Here is an 18,966-nt window from a genome sequence, read left to right on the forward strand (position 1 = left end):
GACAAATTCAACGGTGGTATTTACCAACTATTATATTAAGATCGAATTCCAGTCGTTAACTTCTGTCGAAGAAGTTACTGTTATGTTTTCATTGATTCGAGTGCTGCACAGCTGTTGTCAGAACTTGTCTTAATGTGAAAATAATATTTTCTCATTAAGATACGTGTGCACACAACAATTAGTAAGTAGCACATACCATTACAAAATGGGTGGCGCTATGTTGTATGTCTATTAACTAGGCAAATGTAAACGGATTCGATATCTGCTTTATGCCTCTTGCACTTTATAGCCTTTATTCACTCATTCGCCTGCAATTCTGTCTTACGAATCACTCCTTCACGAACAGTACGTACCAATTCTTAGATATTTTTCGTTTTATAACAATATTATTCTTCCCTTTATTATTTGTTTGAATCTCCAATACATTTTTCAGAATCAGCCTTCAGTTTCGAGTGCCCAACAACTTCCGGCTTTGAAAAAGGGGCGCCTATTTGCATGGTATTTTCACATATTTCTCTACATTTAACGTATATACACCTCTAGCAAGGCATGTGAAAGCGGTGGACTACTAAACGAACGAAATGGTACGGTTGCGCAAAGTATACCTTAGCAGTATACCTTATTCGATGCCTAAAGATATTTAAAATTGTACCATACTCGAGATATGGCATGACTTTGCGTACGCGCTCGAACGAAAGAAACGTATTGGACAGTTACAAAAAACAGTAAAAAAAAAATAATTCAACTCGTTCAAATATTTTTAATCTAGGCGAGGCGACAATATACTCTCCGAAGTGATTAAACCTGAAGGAACGAAACTAGTTACACAAATGGCATCACAAAAGTACCCTTATTACAACCTTCGTTTTTGTGCCGTTAGTTATGTCGTGTTTTGTTTCTTAGGTTGCGCTTCGAAGAGCACAGGCTAATGGGCGTATGCGCTCGAAGCGAACAGTTTATAACTGATTTGGACGAATCACAAGGAAAGTATATGAAGATTATCTTAAGCACTTTATCGGGAACATTTCCTGTATCCTAGAGAAACCGTGTTTGCTAGTCATTGATAACTACCAAGGCCAGTCTACATTCTTGCGCTCTTTCCGTATTGTTAGAATGTGCTACAGCTTCTTCTACATTAAGGCTATGCCAGGGTCAGCTTCGTACAGTTCACCAAAACCCTATTACTGAAAAGAAACGGAACGGTAAAGTAGCCAGCTGTACCAATCCCCATACTATATTTACGTAACGTATACATGAGTCATTAGGTCACCAGCAGCACTACTAATCCAAAAAAGGGAGAAAGATTAGGTAGATAGCTTGATATATCTGAGATGAAATACAAGCACACAGATCCACATCTATGATGACATGTAGAGGAGAGAGGTATTGGCAATAGCTACGGTGGCAGAACGAACCTGCGCTACTTGATATGCTCTGCTTCGCTAAGGACTAGTAATTGTTAGTCCGTCCATCTAGCGTTATACGAAACGAATTAAAATAGATATAATTGTATCTATTTTAATTCGTTATAACGTTCTCGCTGATAGTGTTGTTTCATAAAAGTTAGAAACGTTTCAGTCCTGGAATTCTGTACATGGAGTACTTGTCCGCGCGCGAGTAGCAGAGCAAGTGTGGCTCTGGTGGATGATTAATTGGAGACAGAGAGAAGACGGTTGATGTGACTGGTGCACACGAGATTGTTCAGGTGGAGGATATGGAAGCTATTGCTTATTCAATGATCACTGGTCATTAGCCCCCTGTTGTCTGCGCTAGAAAATCTATCAGAAGCTTTTTACAACTTCGTAAGATTATGTGTCTATGAATATCATTACAGTTTCACCTACAATCCTGAAGAACGAAATAATCTGACTACTATCAATACGCCAATTGGTACGTGAAAAGTAGTTGAGCACCGTATTTTCTAAGAAAGGCAGGAGCGAGCGCGCCACCACTCACTTTCTCTATGGTATCGGTTTGTAATATTTTCCGCTTTTGGGGTTTAGAGGCGCTATCAACTCGATCATTATACTCACAGGTCGGCACAGATAGAACAATAGTTATATAAGTGGCGCTTGAAAATCACCCCCTACTACAATATATACAATATTACGAATCACATATTAAAATACTGTCTCGGCCAAGATGAACCCGAAGCGAGTAGACTACTCTGTATCAATTCAATGAGGCTATTTGAAGATATTGGGAATGCCAATTTTCTGAAGCAGAACTTTTTAACGGAGCGGAAGTCCGTCGTTGCTTGTCTGTTGGTAAGGCGCTATTCTTAGTATGACCAAGTTTCGCAACACCATTCATCCATAATATGTTGACTATTTTCCTTCGTTGTTTCCGCAATTCGATATTACAATTTTGACGGTGCTGCCCAGAAGGCAACGTCAGCGGAATTCTGGATGAGTAAAACAAGTCTCGGTTCATAGGCTTAGCCCAGTATTCGCATGAGGGTCCGCTAGTTAATCGTACCGGTAATTTCGTAAAACATCGAATCAATTAAATCAACCAAACCCCCTTAGACCATCTTGCGTAGAGATGCTTTCACAATATATATAAAAAAAACTTATCGTTTTTCCTTTTTTCAAAGAATTTTGCTGCCGAGGGCCACGGAAAATGGAATAAGTTGTAATAATATATAATCGCTCTCTTGCTTTTCATAGACTGATCAAATATTTACCCGTTTTTTAAAAGTCAGAACGCTTTTCAGGGTGGTGTCGTTAAAATAAGGTACATTTTCCCTCTACTCTTTAGTTTGCTGTTGTGTTAAACTTAATCCCCACAGGTAAAAATGGATTTACTTCTAATGACTGAAGTTCAGAGACCTCATCATCGGAAACTCATATTGATCAACAAAGGAGACATGCATTAAGTAATACATATAACTAATGCTTAGGGTTATAGCGAGCTAAACGTCAAATCAGCGCGCACCAATGCCTGCAATCTTAGAGGGTTGGTTTGAAGTGAACCGTATAAGCTAGTTTCTATATTAGCACATAATTGAAAAGTTTTGGTGTTGTTTTGCAAAATCAAACTTATGTACGGTATCCATTGCATTCCCTGGATTACGTGCTAGCTTTCATAGTAAAAGATCGTTCACTCACCGAATATTTGATAAAACATACTTTTGGTTTTAATGGATAATATCGAACAACTTTTGATTGTACATTCCCCATACTTATTTTACAACCTTATAATTCACGTAACCTTAACCAGGTCCCTATTACATTGGCATTTATATTGTATGCTGTTCCGCTTGCAAATATATTTAGGAATTTTTCTAGGAACTCCAAATTTTTAGTCAGAACTGAATCTCACACTGACGTTGCATAGATCATAATTAATTCAACATATAACAAATAGTTTACGCGTAAATTTTGAAATGTCCATAGCGTCCAGTTGGAACTTAAGTCATGCGGAACACCACGTCCCTTTCATGTTCTGAGAGGTAGGCCTAATGACACCTAGACCATTGATTGCGGACTGGAGCTAAACATTTACAGTATATATATGATATATCCTTGTTTTGCATTTCCGTGTCCAAAATCTAAAACACAACACTTTTCTGCAGATTGTCATTAGTCAAGGCTTTCAGTACTTTCGTAAGAATCTATTGTAGCGTGGTGCATGACAGATTTCTCAGGTGAACTATTTACAGGCCAGTATATTCTTATCACCCTCGTAGATTTTTAGTGAGTTGAACCGCGGCAACGTGTACGCTCGAGATTTTATCTATAATATATATTATAGGGTTCAGTATAGTGCCTTAAGCACTTCCAGATGTTATACTACCATTCTCAGTGTATTGACCATTTACACAAACCTTAAAAAGGCTTCAAGCCAAATTGCCGAAGGATCTCCTACTTGAAAGAAGAGCCAGCAGCTTCGAATGCATTTAAAAGATTTAAAGTTCAAGGTATATAGAGCCAGTGCACTTGGTCGCTCGGTCAAATTCGATATACAGTATCTGGAATGTTCTTGTATTATCTCAGTCGGTAGACAAACTGTGCGTCCGATATCACCTGTTTTGCATCAACTTTTTTGTATATAGCTTGGGCTTTAAGACTTACTAATATTTTTCACGCCACAGGGGTTAACAATATCGGCCGTTTATTGGAGAACTCTACCTTTGAACCTTTTCTGTGGATAGCTATCCCAAAGTTTCCGTGTACTTTTCCTGCATCTTCGAGAGATCTTCGAAAAATCTATAAGAATGCTATGCACACTGAAATTCCAAGTCTCTTCATTATTATTGAAGTCAGTTTATCGGCGCTTGGTTTGTTTTCGACCGTAACTGTGCTACCAGATGTTCAATGAATGGGCATTACCGTAGTATACAACATTCTGAAAAGGCCCTCCTGGGATGGCAAATCGACCTATTTAGTTTCTTTGCCTAACTAGGTCAATTGTCAGAGATGTCTCTTCGAGGTTCACTAGGATTTCGGTTTTTTTCATGTTTGTCATGCATGTTTCATCAACACATCGATCGAACTGTGCTTAGAAGGACTTCTACTGCAGTCCTTTTGTAAGCGTAGTCGCGGATGTACTTAAATTTCGAGCTGCATATGATAATGTTTCCATCGGTACACGTCGCCTCTTTAGAGCTCTGTTTTTTTTTCCGTAGAATGGTAAAGTTAGCCTTGTTTTTGGTTTTTGTAACGGCTTATCTGCCACGATATGGGCATACATATCATTTAGCAGATACACATCATATTGACCTGCAGAATTTTCGATAAACAAAAGCCACTTTGATTTTGTTGTAGTGAAGCTTTCTTTTTTTTGTTCAGTTATAACTCACTGAAGGAGTGGTATCAAAATGGCAGGCAGGAGACGTTTAAAGCTAATAAAGGTTTGCAGATAAGCGAAGATTTATCTAATCGATGAATAGTTGTGTAAAATAACACGATTTAAATATAAGACTATTGTATAAAATGGTAGTACCTAAGTAGTATAAACGTCGATGCATTTGCTTGATTTGGAATGTGGCAAGTAAGTGAAATACAGTGTAAGTGTACCCGGAATACAGAAGCAAAATTCTATAAGAGCATACCTAATAATGAGATCTACCTAAGTTGGCAGATATAAAACCTTGCTTGGAATGTGTAACCTTGGAAAAATAAAGATAATAAGTGCCACTCTGACCTTCGAGAGTGTCTTGAGGATAGCAATTGTAATAAAGCAATGCCAAATAAACAGGCGTATTGTGAAGAATAGAAAACAATTCACGATGACATATAAAATGGGTATTCCGAAAATGTTTTTTTAATATACGCAAAGGTAACAAATAAAAAATGAAATAAATGAATCGACTGCAAATTGTGAGGAGAACAATATAAAAAGATTAAAATTAATTCAGTTAATACAATTAACTGAAGGCAGCATAACATCTGGGCACTATCATGGGTAAAATCAAACTAGTATTACCTACCTCTTTTTTTGTTTAGAATTTCGTTTTTGAAGTAATTAAATCGCTGAAGTTTCTACAAAGCACTAACTTTCAAGTTTACAATGGAAGATAAAAGTGTCGACAGCTACCAATAGTTTCGTGTTACGCACCGCACATTACCAGGACGCTTAATTTCTATCGCTTACTTAAAATGAGTTACATTTAACTGTATCATTAAGAGCCACTGAGTTTGTTGTTTTTTCTTAGTGCAACGCCAGAGGCGTTAAAAGATATAAAATAGGTTTTCTGAAAGGTTTGAAATTTCTTATCTAGTGGATGTTTCATTCACATAATTTTTTATCAGTTTCCATTACCTGCGGAACTCTGTGCATGAATTTATATAGAAGCTCCCTATTTTAAAGTTCTTAAATACCGGCTAATTGGTTTCCGCTTTTTGATTATATCAACCCTAATTCAACATAATCATTTGTAAGAAAGTGTGTGGGTCTAGCAATTTAAGCTACTGTCCAACTTTGGCCCAAGCTACAAAATCCTATAGGAAATGTATCTATGACTATCATTCCTAAAATATATTTGTATTAATTATGCGTACGGGTACACTTATTGTACCACACGAATTGTGCCTATTGGCGTTTCATTACAGAGATAACGCGACTAAAATATTTTAAAAATTATGATCATTAAGTAGCATCTACTAAGCAATGTAGTACGTTGCGAATTAATTACTTTTCTCTGCTCAGTTATTTCACTTGCTACACGAGGTACCCACTGCAAAAGCCTCTTTTCAGCGACCTGTCGAAAAACATAGTTATATCTTATGATACGATTTATATTGTAGAGGTTTAATTGCATCATATGTTACCGTTATCATTGATGCTTTAGTACATATAATCAGAGGGAAATATTTTACTTAAAGAACCGATATCGGAATTCCTATAGTTTATATCACTAGTGTAACAAGGAACTATTTAAATAAAATTTTGTGTTTTTTCTGTCTTTTTTTTTTTACAGATTCAAGGTTTCTAAAGACTGTTTGTAGCACATATTTTCTTAGATTCACCGATTTCATATCCAGATATGATGACAGAAAGAGCATATTGTGATATGCTCTTGATGAAATTCTCAAGGGATCCATCTACTGTCCAAAACTAGCAATCTTGTAAACTTCCCTACATCAAAAGACCACTGTAGCGTACTACAAAGGTATGTGCCCATACCTAGTTCTCCAGGGTTGCCGTTCGGCCCTCGTTTTTAGATGCAGTAGTTTTAAACAGTCTTTTTCAGTTTCAACCACTCTTTTCACGAATTGTGGTAGATGATATTGTTGTAACGCCGCCGCTACCGAACTGACTTGTTGAATTCGGGTAACGCAATGACTAAAGCCCGCTTTTATGCAGCTTATACGTTTTCTAAAGCTACTTCAGGTAATTATTATTTGTTATCAATTTGGAAGCTTCGTCATTGTTTATTTTGACTTCTCTGTTATAAAGTGTCGTTTAATCTAATCTAGCCTTCCGGTGAAACCCGCCCTTCAATCGTCTACTGACATACCGGTGATTCTACCGACTTTGCATCCCTGTGTTACTCCTGTACTAAGTTGCACGAAAATATAAAAAAGTTTAAATGTACCTTATATATGTAAATTGGCTGATGCCCAAAGTTTCACACGCGTATAGTTGGAAACAAAAAATGATTGCCAGCAGTTTTTTCCCAATTAGGGAGATCCACTATTAGAAACCACTTCGTGCGTTTTGCTCTGCGTTAAATCTAATTTACGCATTTTGTACCCAATTTACCTTTTCATATGTATTAAAAGAGACTTCTCCTTGGAGTAAACGTTTCCTTAAGTTAGGGTCGCAATTAGGAGTGGCCGCCATTGTAACAAAGCCATACTGCAGATGTTCCGGAAACTATCCTCGTTTGCAGCAGTGCCATCTCGCGGCTTTCCCGAAAACTCAATCGGTTAGTAGCGCCCTCTGTTTCCCTCATTCTCCCCGTTAGGGAATATATATCTGCTGAAGTACCCTCCCCAGGTTGTAGGTACTCGTAAACTCCTCGTTTCACGTTCACAGTGGACTCGACCATGTGGCCTGGACTCGGTGAGTCCGCCAGGAAGAAACAAAGATCTAGCTTCCCATATAGTATTACCATTGCTACTGCCAGTGCTCTCTGCTCTATTACTAATCGGACTGGTATAAGAGCGGGAATAGATCAGAAAGCGATTCGGCAAAGAGTGGTGCGAGTCATGGCGGTGCAAGCCGAGCTGGATGAGCGGTAGCAGTCACAGGAATGGCCAGTCGTGTCATAACATTACGATAGATAGAACTGCAGAGCGCATAGTGAAAATTCTTATTAACTGGTATCTTATAGTGTTCGGATTCTACAACGTAAGTAGTGTTGAGTGCTGGCCTCGAAGTGTTTCGCGTGGTCACTGCTGGATGCTGCCGTTGTGATAATCAGCTACTTAGTTCCACGTCAATTAAGCAGACCATCTGGGAACAGTATTTGTATGCGTACGTCTATGTAAGGATCTTCGTACGTGTATGCTTGTGATTTTGCATGATGAAAATGATTTTTACTACCATCATCGTTCATTAAGTATCTTCCTTTTTTTTTTCTCATTTTTGATCATCGTTATTAAGTACAATATTCTTGTTGCTTCGTTCACCTATGGATACCGTCCCGCCCGCTTAGCATTCATCTGACTTTACTAGACGTGAAACAGTCTTTGCTCTGTATAAACCAAATATTGAATATTATATATGATGTCGAGCCAAATGTTGAGTCAGTGAGTTAAATTGTTTATCAATTGGATTGTACGAGGCAGCGCCATAGCGTTTTCATCTGGTTACACATTACACCCAGTGGATCACAGGGAGAGTTCAAGCGAGAGGCAACTGACAAGTTGCCTGCTCATTTCGTTCCGCCCTCTCGACGTAGGTAAACAAGTAAGCAGAATTGCTTTTCAGCTTTACAAACCTACTTTTGTGCAAACTAATCATTTATAATGGGATTATATGTATTGTATGGTCGTCGGATAATTGAGCTTGTTCAAGTTACATGCAAGTATAGAGAGGTTAGGAAATACACTACACCTTTTAACAGAGCTCAGTGGCGATTTGCTAAATTCGTACGACGATAATATATGATTAACCATGCAGTTGCATTATATAATGCTTCGCTTGACAAGCAAACGTTTGGCCGATAATTTGCGTTTTCCTTTGAAGACATTGTTGCACAAAAGCTTACAGACGAAGAGTACAACTTTCGAAATTGTGCTCTATGTGCAATAATATTGCAGATTTTTAGCTATTACCGAACGGGCACATCTGTGCACGTGCAAGAGAGAGGCGATGACACACCTCAATCATGATGTAAGAATTTAATGAGAATATTCATGCTCACAGCAGAAACTGACTATGATTAAATATTTTCAATGGTCTCCGCAAAAGATACCACTAGGTTATCTAATAACCCTTTTAGCAAGGTAATTGTAAATGTAAAAATACCATTGTACAAACATACATACTGACTTTAACGATGTTCTCGAGAAAACTCGACCCGAACTTGTGTTCACGACTATTACGATCGGTGGAGCTACCGGTAACTATACTTAGAGAGCAATCACCGTCTTTCTCTGAATGTCAGTGAGACCTTGCTTGCAGACAGAACGGCTGTTACAACGCTGAACAACTGTTCAAACGTCGGAGAGTTCGCCGAGTGAGTTCGATATCTGTTGATGCGTAGCTTTTGTAATTATTTTATTATTATAATCATCATCGTATTTGGCGATGTTTTTGTGAGCATGGATTCGTATTTCGCAAGGGTATGAAACTGATCACTGTAAAAGCAATTTTAATACATCTATTTGTAAATTTCGCAATTAAAAAATATGTACCTTGTGTGCACGGCATGACCATGAAATGACTGACAGGTTGTTTCGAAACGGCCTGCTAAACAGACGCATTTAACCGAAACACCTTTTTAAAATTAAACTCACAACTAAGGTCAGAAACTAAACGTCATACAAACAGTAATGTTGCCACTCAATGACCCAACACAAGGTTTTTATAACTAGCTGATACGTAGCAATGTTTCATCTTATAACGAAAAAAAATCACTTAACATGAACTGAGTTTCTCATCAAAAAAAAGAAAGAAAAAGAATAACTAACAAATATAACAAATAATTATGCCAAGTCAAAGTTGTATCACTTTATAAAAGTTTTGGGATCCAATGACGGGCGTCTCGTCATTTTTTTAAACACTTAAAATCTGCTGTTAATAAACTTCAGTAACTGATAAACACAATAAGTTGGTCGTATGTTTGTTCAGTGCAAGTGCATAGTCTGATAGCTTTAATTTTCATTGAGAAGAAAATCTTGAGCCTGAAATTGGTCTACGATTGTAGTAGGTTGAAGTAAAAAGAAAGAGTTCTTTATATTGGTATTACATCAGGGTACAAATAGAGATTTCGAAACTATGCCCCTATCATTAAAGGTGTCGAAGAATCACAATTATCAAAGTCTTTTATTCGCTCAAAAACGATTAGTAGAGCAACGTAAAGCCAACAGTCGCAGGCGAAGTATGTCGACCGCTTGTTTATGTAGATATGAACTAACCTAAAAATATGTCAACAGAAGTAAATCCTTCGATGCCTTGTTCGTTACATCCTCTACGTTAAAATACGCGTTTCATTCAAACAAGAATCTACCTAGAGCGATCGTATAAATAGTTTCCCTATAGTCAAGTATATCCGTATAGCTTTACCTCAGCATATCGTCAGCGGCAAGCATCGCGTCAATGTATTTTTCAGTTCATTCAAACGGATACTGATAAGACAGCCTAACTGAAATTTCTTACACTATGATTATCGGTAAATTTTCCTTCAGTTATAGCCCATAAATTAAGGGAGATATCAAGCGTGCTTCTGTTCCAGCAACAAATTGTATGATAGTACGACTGTTGAATATACATACAAAGGCGCGAAGTTCAGGCGAGGATTAAGCGAGCTATGCGGGAAGCACCCCATACGAACATAGCTGACAAAAGTTTATGTTACTGTTTCTTTTGGTCGTATATTCACTACGCTTCCAGTGACTTTTATGTTTTCTTCAATTTACTTAGCATTTTTTTGTGTAATACTTCTGCGACATCGTTATTTCTTCGCAACTAACTTTTCATCTGTAACAAAAGAAGCATGCCGTGGAAATTCCGTTACTCTTAACACGATTCCCACAATGATCACGCAGACGTGAGAAGCAGCATTACGTGGCAGTTGCGTGTAAGGATCTGATCCACAAATGTGGAAGCGCGAATCTTGTGAGATGTGTAAATACTATATTAAAAGGGTTGTTCCCGATATCATGTTGTAAGTTGATTACTGTCAATTGAAGGTGATCAATGTCATCGTTTGTCACTAGATTATTTTGTTCAAAATACATTACTTCGCGAATAAAAGTTTCGCGTCAATCTCCATTGTCCATCTCCATTCTTCAATGGTTTTCTTCAGCACCAACAGGATAGTCGACTATTACGTCGTCGACATACGCTATAGTTTTGACACCCGGATTTAGGTACATACGTAAATTTGAATAACAAAATCTAAGCTGATCGTTCTGACATTGTTCATTACGGTCAACCAGTAGTTGGCTATCGGTGAGACTATTGTTGATTCGTTTAATCCAGAAGGCTGCATTCCACTTAAGCGAAGCTATCCTGTAGTTTGGCAGTGTGTCTAGGAGTTTTTATGGATGAAGGCCCCGATGTTTGAAATTAAAAATAGAAGTTACTACATGGTACTAAGTGATTGGTTAAGTATCCGTCCAAGACATTTGCGAAACTGGAGTATCGCAGACAAACAAGGTCAATTTGCAAAGATGGGGCCTCGCAAGTTTTTCTTCAACGGCTCCACCAGTGATGCTTTCCGTTATATTCCATAGTATGGAAGTTAACTATACCAGGCGTTTTCCTCCATGCCCCAGACGTACAGCCCCTGTTTGTAACTTAAGAGAATGTGACGTGCGTGAAAATACTTATGATTTCACCGGTTTCGAGCGTACACAAAAATATCATGCAAGATTATTCAGTATTTTAGTAATTGGTGCATGCAAACCCTTAGAGGTCTAGTTGCTATTATTAAAGCTTAAACACGCTTTCAGCTGAAGAACCAAGGTCATTAAAAAGGACAATATCGTTCTATAAGGTGGTGTATATCGCTATTGGGTTTCAGCATCTGGGGTATATGTGTAGCAGAAGAAATCTTTGACGATGTTAGCTTCTAGCGATCCTCTGTTGCGAAAGACTCATCCGTTTTCTGGATGGCTTATAATGAATCTTTGATTCTTATTTGTCATGACTCGTGTTTGTAGATTACGCTAGGGTCATTAAAAGAGAGGACCGCCTTTGTAAACAGTCGTTCCTCTCTTTTCAATTCCTCTCTTTGATTTGTGGTTTTTCAAGTTTCTGCTAATTGTGGTCATCGTTGGGTATATGCTTGTACAATTGGTCAGTGCTCTTAGTGGTCTGTGAAGATTTTGAAACAAAAGCGCTTATTTTGAGACTGCTTTGAGTACATGTCTCCGGAAGTATATTCTCTTGTCCTTTATATAAACTTCCTCTTATTGACTTAGTCAGCTTTTTTGTGATCACAGGACGGACGGAAGCTGCCACAGTTAGGGTCTTGTAACCTCGTATTATTGAAGGGAGAAGATGGAACTTGCGCGTCTTTAGAGGAGTTTACGCCACATAGAACGAAGTCCACATTTGATATTCTCAGGAGACGTGCTGTGGCCCTGTGTTCGTGTGGGATTTAGAAAGAGGGCTCTTTAGAGCTATTTCGGCTCCCATTGCAGGTGCTCTTTGTTTTTTAAGCAGCTCCTTGACTTCCAGTTTATGCCGAGTAAATTTAAATCACATACACGGTCAAGTTCACTGGTCAGCTATTTCATGTTTTCCGGTTGGAGGAAAGTACACACAATAGGGCCGCGTTAAGTTGTTTGATAGAAAAACATTATTGACGACTGGTTCTGATTTGTTATCTGCAAGTTTTACTTGCGTGCATGGAATTCTCTGTTGCTTAGAATTAAAATACGACCGTTTCTTTTTCATAAGCTTGGCAATATATATCCTGATAAAGCATAACTTTGTTGAGTGCGTCTTCTGATGGGAAGTTATGTTTCTGTGCTAAATAAATGCATTGTATGTTAGCATTAAACAAGGGTTTAGTATGTTCCGCAACTACACGGATCGAATCCGTGGTTATTGCGATTAGACAGTTTGCTTTTGCGAACATTATAAAGGAGGGTAGATTTCTGTCGTCTAATTTGGTTGCGGACAATAAATTCACTGTCCCATAGATTTCCTGCTTGAAGGGATTAGCAGAATACAGAGATGGTTGTCTAGACTTTGTTTATTGACCCGGGTTGACCTGTGCATTAGGTTTGCCATTAGCATTAACGCCCTAGGCTTTACGAGTAAGTATATACTCAAAAATTGAGAACAAAAATCAATTTAGACACGTTGTTTAAATATGGAAAGTTCTTGTAGACTACATTTAACTAGATATTGACAATACATATAAAGAATACGCACGGAACGCGATACGTATGTGTCGCCGATAGATTTTATAATGATCAGTGAATGGAACCCTAACCAAGGTGCTACTTGAAATCTGAAGGTGAAGTCTAGTTAATAGCGCGAGCGTTTCGCGCTTCCGAGTTCAGTTCTTCCAATTTGGTGACTAACATATGAGCTAGACACTCTCTTTTGCAGTGCATAACTAAAGTGAGATTAAGCCAACACAGCTATAGTGACTGCTCAATATTTGTAAGCCACTATACAAAGCAAGAAAGCAATAAGCGTATGGATTCGAAAAAACATGCGTACGCTATATCTAGTTAGATACTGACAATATTTTTTAGGTTTTTCCTTTTTAAAGAAAACTCTAAAGAAGACTGACGGATGCTTTGTGCTTAGAGAATCGGAGCAGCGAGGAAGTTGCCTGGTTTCAGCATCTTTAGAAAGCAGCTACGTAAATATACAGGATGTGCTCATGAACGTATTTCCCAAGCAATCGCCGCTCGATTTGAATCTCGTATTACGGAGTAGAAATTCATGTATTTAAGTTTTTTTCGTGCCCTCAAGTCTAGATTCTTTAGTTGGCTGAGGAGAATTTTTGCTGATTATTGGAAGCAATATCATGGTTGCCAGCGGAGCAGACCGTTAGCTTAGGGTAATCGATGAGGTTTATAGTCTCGTAATTTTCTCACGATAGAGATTTCAAAGATTTTCTGCTTTCCTGTGGTGCGAAGTACCCGACGTTTTAGTTTCGGAGATCGTGCTGCTATCATGTTGCTTTGTATAAAACACAATCTGTAGAATGATCGATTCGTCAGCTGAATGTGCCATTATATGGCAAAATTTAAGTTGTTCCATACTCGTTGGGAAGGACAGATTGTGGTCCTATTGTGGTCGAAGAAGCAATCGATTACGGCGCATGTGGGAAACACCTGTTCGCAGGTCCACGTGAACAAACAGAAGAAAGACCAGTGGCTCGTTTTATGTCGAGCATTGAGATTAGCTTTGCCGTTTGGTAGAACATCTAACGGTGGTACCGGACGCAAAACTAACCTACAGTAAGGTTAGTTTATTTCGGCCGATTTCTTGAATTAGCGCCTCGTTAGACCCAATATAAGTCTCAGTTATTTTCAGCAGTCGCGCTTTTCTAGCTCATAAATGTTTTCCTACCTGAATTTTCAAGCAGCCGAGCCGATAGCCCGCTTACGTTTTCGCAACTTGTCTACATGAGAGCCGTTCCCGATTCATGAAACTTTGACCCGTACAGTTTATACATCTTCATAACTAGAATGAAAAACGACTCTTTAGAACGTCGTTAAAAATCTTACCTTCAACCTGAACATTTATTACATATTGATGTATTCTGGATGTAAACGGATCAAATAGACCCCATAATTTGAGCCATCACTTTGTTGAGCTTCTTATACCCGTATTTGTCATATATAATTAGTTGCAGTACAAACGAAAGGTACTTTTAAAGGCTAATGTAACCATTTTTCTGTATTTCACCAATTTTATATATTTCATTTGTCGGAACTATTAACCATAGCTGTAAATATTAACATTGCATTGAGTTATTGTCTGTTGTAAAATCTCCCCTTATTTCCACTGACTTACGTGTTCGGTCGTGATCGTCGATGTCGCTAGATTATTATTGGGAGCGTTTTTGGTAATCTGCATACTCTTGTCTTCTGTATCACCTGGGGAACGACTTTTGACATTACTACTCATGTAAAGGTTTATTGCTAAAGTTAAGGCGAGACAAACGTTGCTATCTACCAACTAAGGTGGCTGGAGTGCCTAGTTGAATATAAAAGCGCGTAAAGCGAGCACTTAAAGAATTTTGCTCAGCTTTATTGTTTATGTCCATCCTTTAGAATAAGCATAGTAGAGCATACTTATTCTTTGCGCCGTTACATTTATTGGGTTGCTCTCTTTAACCTGACTGCAGTGGTAATAATAGTTTTTTCGTAATACTTACAGCCTTGAGATTGGCCTTAGTAGGACACGTGCCGTGGTCAAGCGATAAAAACATGACTCAATCGCGAAAGTAAGGAATTTCTGGAAGAGGTTCGTTATTCTCTGTTAAACATTTGACGCAAGCTGAAACATTATAAACGGTGTATTAGCAAAAAGTACATTGTTTAGTGGGTTATAATCTTTAAATTTTAAATTAAATTAAGTTTTAAACCTTTAAATTAAAATTTAAGGCAGATGTAACTGTTCGAGTTGTAAGATTTGTAAGAAAATCAAGTCGTGACCTTGGTGTCAGTAAATCAAGAATATATGCTGTCAGTGAAGACCATACAAATGTAAAAAAAATTGCAAGCGGAAAAAAAACGGAAGATGTGAAAGGGACGCATAGTTTTTCGAGAAAAATTGTTTAGTTTTTTATTAATCAAATTAATATCATCAATTAAAATTAGATGACGTAATTGGTTGACGTCAATGTACTTATCGGCAGCTGTAAATTCACATGTTACGCAAGAACAGTGTTTAAATTTACCAGAAGCTACGGTATAGTGTGATATCTCAAGTAAAGAATTAAGTGGACCATCTGTTTTCCACACTGGTGCCAGTTGTGTTGGAATGAATAAAATAATCTGAATCTTAATTTGAAGACTGTTGAAAATGGGAAATTTTAGTTTCAAGACGATGGGGCACAGTGTCATCATGATGTAAAACCGTATACCGATGACAATCCTTCAAACAGATGAATTGGTCGAAGAGGTCAACCTGCCCGTTTCCCAGACCTAACGCCAATGAGTTTTTTTTTCTCGTGTGAATACCCTCAAGATGAAACCTGCACTCAAAAGCCAACAACACTGTCATACTACAGCCGATCAAAAAGTTTTTCGAAGACTTTTAGTGATATTCCCAATAGCATAAAAAAGCTTACATAGTTTAGCTAATGCCATATGGGAAATTGCGTCAGTCAAGCTACGCAAGCATTTGAAACGTATTGTTAATATATACGGAACAACATTTGAGCAAAAAGATATTGTGGCATAAAAACAGCCAACTTCAAAAGTGTAATTTGTTGTGAACAACAGAGTACGCCAATCAATCTAAAATGGTAACTATGAACATTTATATGCCATACTTCACTCTGTAATTATAACGTGCTGCTATTCTTATGGTAGTATCGACATACAAGTAACTGTGTGCGCGTAAAAAGTCAGCCTTGCCAGACTTGGCAATGAAACATGTTTTGAATCCTATCTGAGAATGTGGTGGGAAAAGCTCGAAAGAAGCATTCTCGACGGTCTGTAGAACCATAGGCCATAGGTAACCTCAGCCAGGAACACGTATGCCGAAATAGCACGCGTGATCAAATTGATTTTTTCAGAACATGTTAAACTAATAATATATTTAGCCTAAAATCTCATATTGGTACGAACGCACTCATTCTCATAAACTCTAGCCAGTGAGATTAACCGCGCGATAAGAGTCTCTTCTGCATAAAATCATTAGCAGTATCCCCTCCGCCGCCCACAACTTCGATAGAACCGCATTTCTGCAACTTTGTTCCGTAATGTAACTCTACGCGAATGACTGGTTAGTGTGAGGGGGGTAAGATGATGTGTATTAGCTCCAAAAAATGCTGTTTATTACCATCCTCATGGTGCACTGCTAAGTGTCTCAACTGGCTTCAAACGGGACTGGACTTTGTTCTGCCAGAACTGAGTGAAACTGAATGTGGACTGACAAACAAAATGGTAAACTAAGGACATACACACTTAGTTTACTGTGGATTGAGTTGTCATTTTCAGATGAGATGTAGTTTTTTTTTTTATACTTCTCGAACCACCGCTATCATAGACAATGATTCAAAATGTATTCTATACATCTAGAAGAAAAAAAGAAACATCTTTTTTACTCGCAGCCTGCGGCAATTGCTTACAGATTTATTCTATACAGGGCAGAGATGTGTCAGCTTGAAAGGGCCTTGTCTTCTAACAGACCGTCAGGGTTGTGATTTAAGGAACAGAAATTCTTACGTCAAACTGGTACGGCAGGTGAATTGTCCAAAGGTTAGAAACTGAGGTTCTAATTTTTCCTTACTTGCTATGATCCGAGACCAAAGCAACTCCAAATATTTCAAGTACGTGTCGGTAGAGGAAAGAAAGCACTTTCAAAGGATAGGAGCTAGCACTGAGTTTTTCGAAAAGGGAAATTGAAATAAAACGTCAAAACTTAAATAGAAATATCGGTCAAATATTTCATATTCTATATTTTAGCTTTAAAATGACTACTAACACTGAAACAAAAGGTAAAAAAATTGTACTCGAAATTTAGGATATTCCCCACTGGCAGCTTGGTAATAATAAGACTTCATATTGTACCATGTAATACGTAAATAGAAAATGAGTAAATAATTTACAACAGTTTCCTTTGCCATTTTTAGAATGCTGACGAAAATATATAAAAACATCAATCAAATCGTTCATATTTCTTATAATAAGAAAAGGTACTACTATGCTCTTTAAAGATAAACTGAAGACGAACTTATCTCATTTTAAATCACAGAACAAGAGCTGAGTGTATGTCCTCCAAGTTCGGCGATTGCTTTCTTTCTCGTATGGACAATACTAGCGGGTAGCTCTATTCTAGCCAGTGTCTCCTATGTATACTTGCTTCTTTTATCCGCTGTTGTTTCCTCTATGCCCTATTTTGTCCTAACTCCCTCCCCCCTGTCATATTTTGTGAAACCGCGTTCACTCAAACCCATAAATTTCGTCGAGCTTAATAGATGAACACTTCGTCTACTGGTAAGCAGCTCGATTCTTACCTTGTTTAGCTCAATGTTTCTCAATTAAGGTTATAGAATTAGTAAAAGTGCATCAGGTCGCTTGCAGATATGGACGTTACAACTTATGTCATCTTTAACTTGCTTACTTCTCTTGTCCTCCAAGATCTTCTTTTATCTTACCTAAGAATTTTGAGTACATATGAAGGAACTTGCAGACGAAAGCTTTTGACTTATTCAGTACATAGGCGGGAACAATGAGGAACGTAAGAAGAGGTAGAACATTTCGTGAAACCTTTGAAGGGGTATAATCAGGATCTTGATATTTGGTTCTCTCCAATATGATATTTGGCACTCTACTTACATGCTGTGTATGAAGAATGTTATGCATGCAACCCTGGAATTTAAAAGGACTTACGCAACTTGTCATAGATATCCTGCAAAGTTTTTTATCAACCCTATGGCATTTCGTTATTTTTCGAACACTTTGAAAAAACGGGAATAGAAAAAAACATTAAAAAGTGCATCTAAAATAAGGAACATGCCCCACAAATGCACTGGCTTAAATTATCTTGTAAGACTGACTAACTGGAGATGCACAGATATTGCATTGAAACTTTTATCGCAGTCTTACACTATTCTGTAAAAGAACTATAAAGAGTCTGGCTTTTTATTCTACGAATTCCTATTGTCCCATGGGATTCATCTTCATGTGTCCCTGTTTGTTTCCAGCCATTGATGCATTTTGCTAACCAAATTGTAAGAAGAAACCCCAGCTATGCCCATATTGATTTTCGGCTTCCTTTATTGTCTGATCCTTTTTTCTTTTCAGGTGTTTCTTGAGCTTTTTAAGAACATACTACAGAGGGTATCGATTTCGTAAATACGAGAATTGAAGTGTTGCTTTGTGTGCGTTGAAGTTTTTCTAAAGCAGTTGCTGACAGGATATAGGTCATTCACCACATTACATGCTGTGAGCTTTGTTGGCCAGCGATATTGGGAAATAGTAAATAAACATGACCTGTGTGAAAAGTTTACCTCATTCGCAAACCTTCTAGAGATAATTTAGTAACCTAGAACGGGATTTCTCTCTAACGCTCTATCGTTCCTCACTAAAGCCTACCGGCCGTACACTCAGCGTTAATTCATAGAGTAGGTCTCAAAAAGCTTTATGTAATTTCGGCCCATGCGCGCTCTATAGTACTCTATTTTTGCTTTAAAATACT

At 37.9% G+C, this 18,966-nt stretch overlaps 1 protein-coding gene across 10 annotated transcripts in view; it reads left to right on the forward strand.

The window, feature by feature from the left end:
- Nucleotides 1-7,438: 7,438 nt before the first annotated feature.
- LOC111244317 (uncharacterized) overlaps nt 7,439-18,966 on the forward strand; it is an 85,834-nt gene continuing 74,306 nt past the window's right edge. For 4 of the 10 annotated variants that reach the window (XM_086977845.1, XM_022791293.2, XM_022791331.2 and 1 more), the window contains exon 1: nt 7,439-7,936. The gene's annotated coding sequence lies outside the window, so the exon portion shown is untranslated. Of the gene's footprint in view, nt 7,949-8,240; nt 8,362-14,973; nt 15,061-18,966 lie in introns of all 10 variants that reach the window. The other 6 variants (XM_086977843.1, XM_022791334.2, XM_086977846.1 and 3 more) reach the window with 4 other exon arrangements.

This window comes from Varroa destructor, unplaced genomic scaffold (genome assembly GCF_002443255.2).
Source record: "Varroa destructor unplaced genomic scaffold, Vdes_3.0 BEIS01000001.1, whole genome shotgun sequence".
Classification (NCBI taxonomy): Eukaryota; Metazoa; Arthropoda; class Arachnida; order Mesostigmata; family Varroidae; genus Varroa; species Varroa destructor.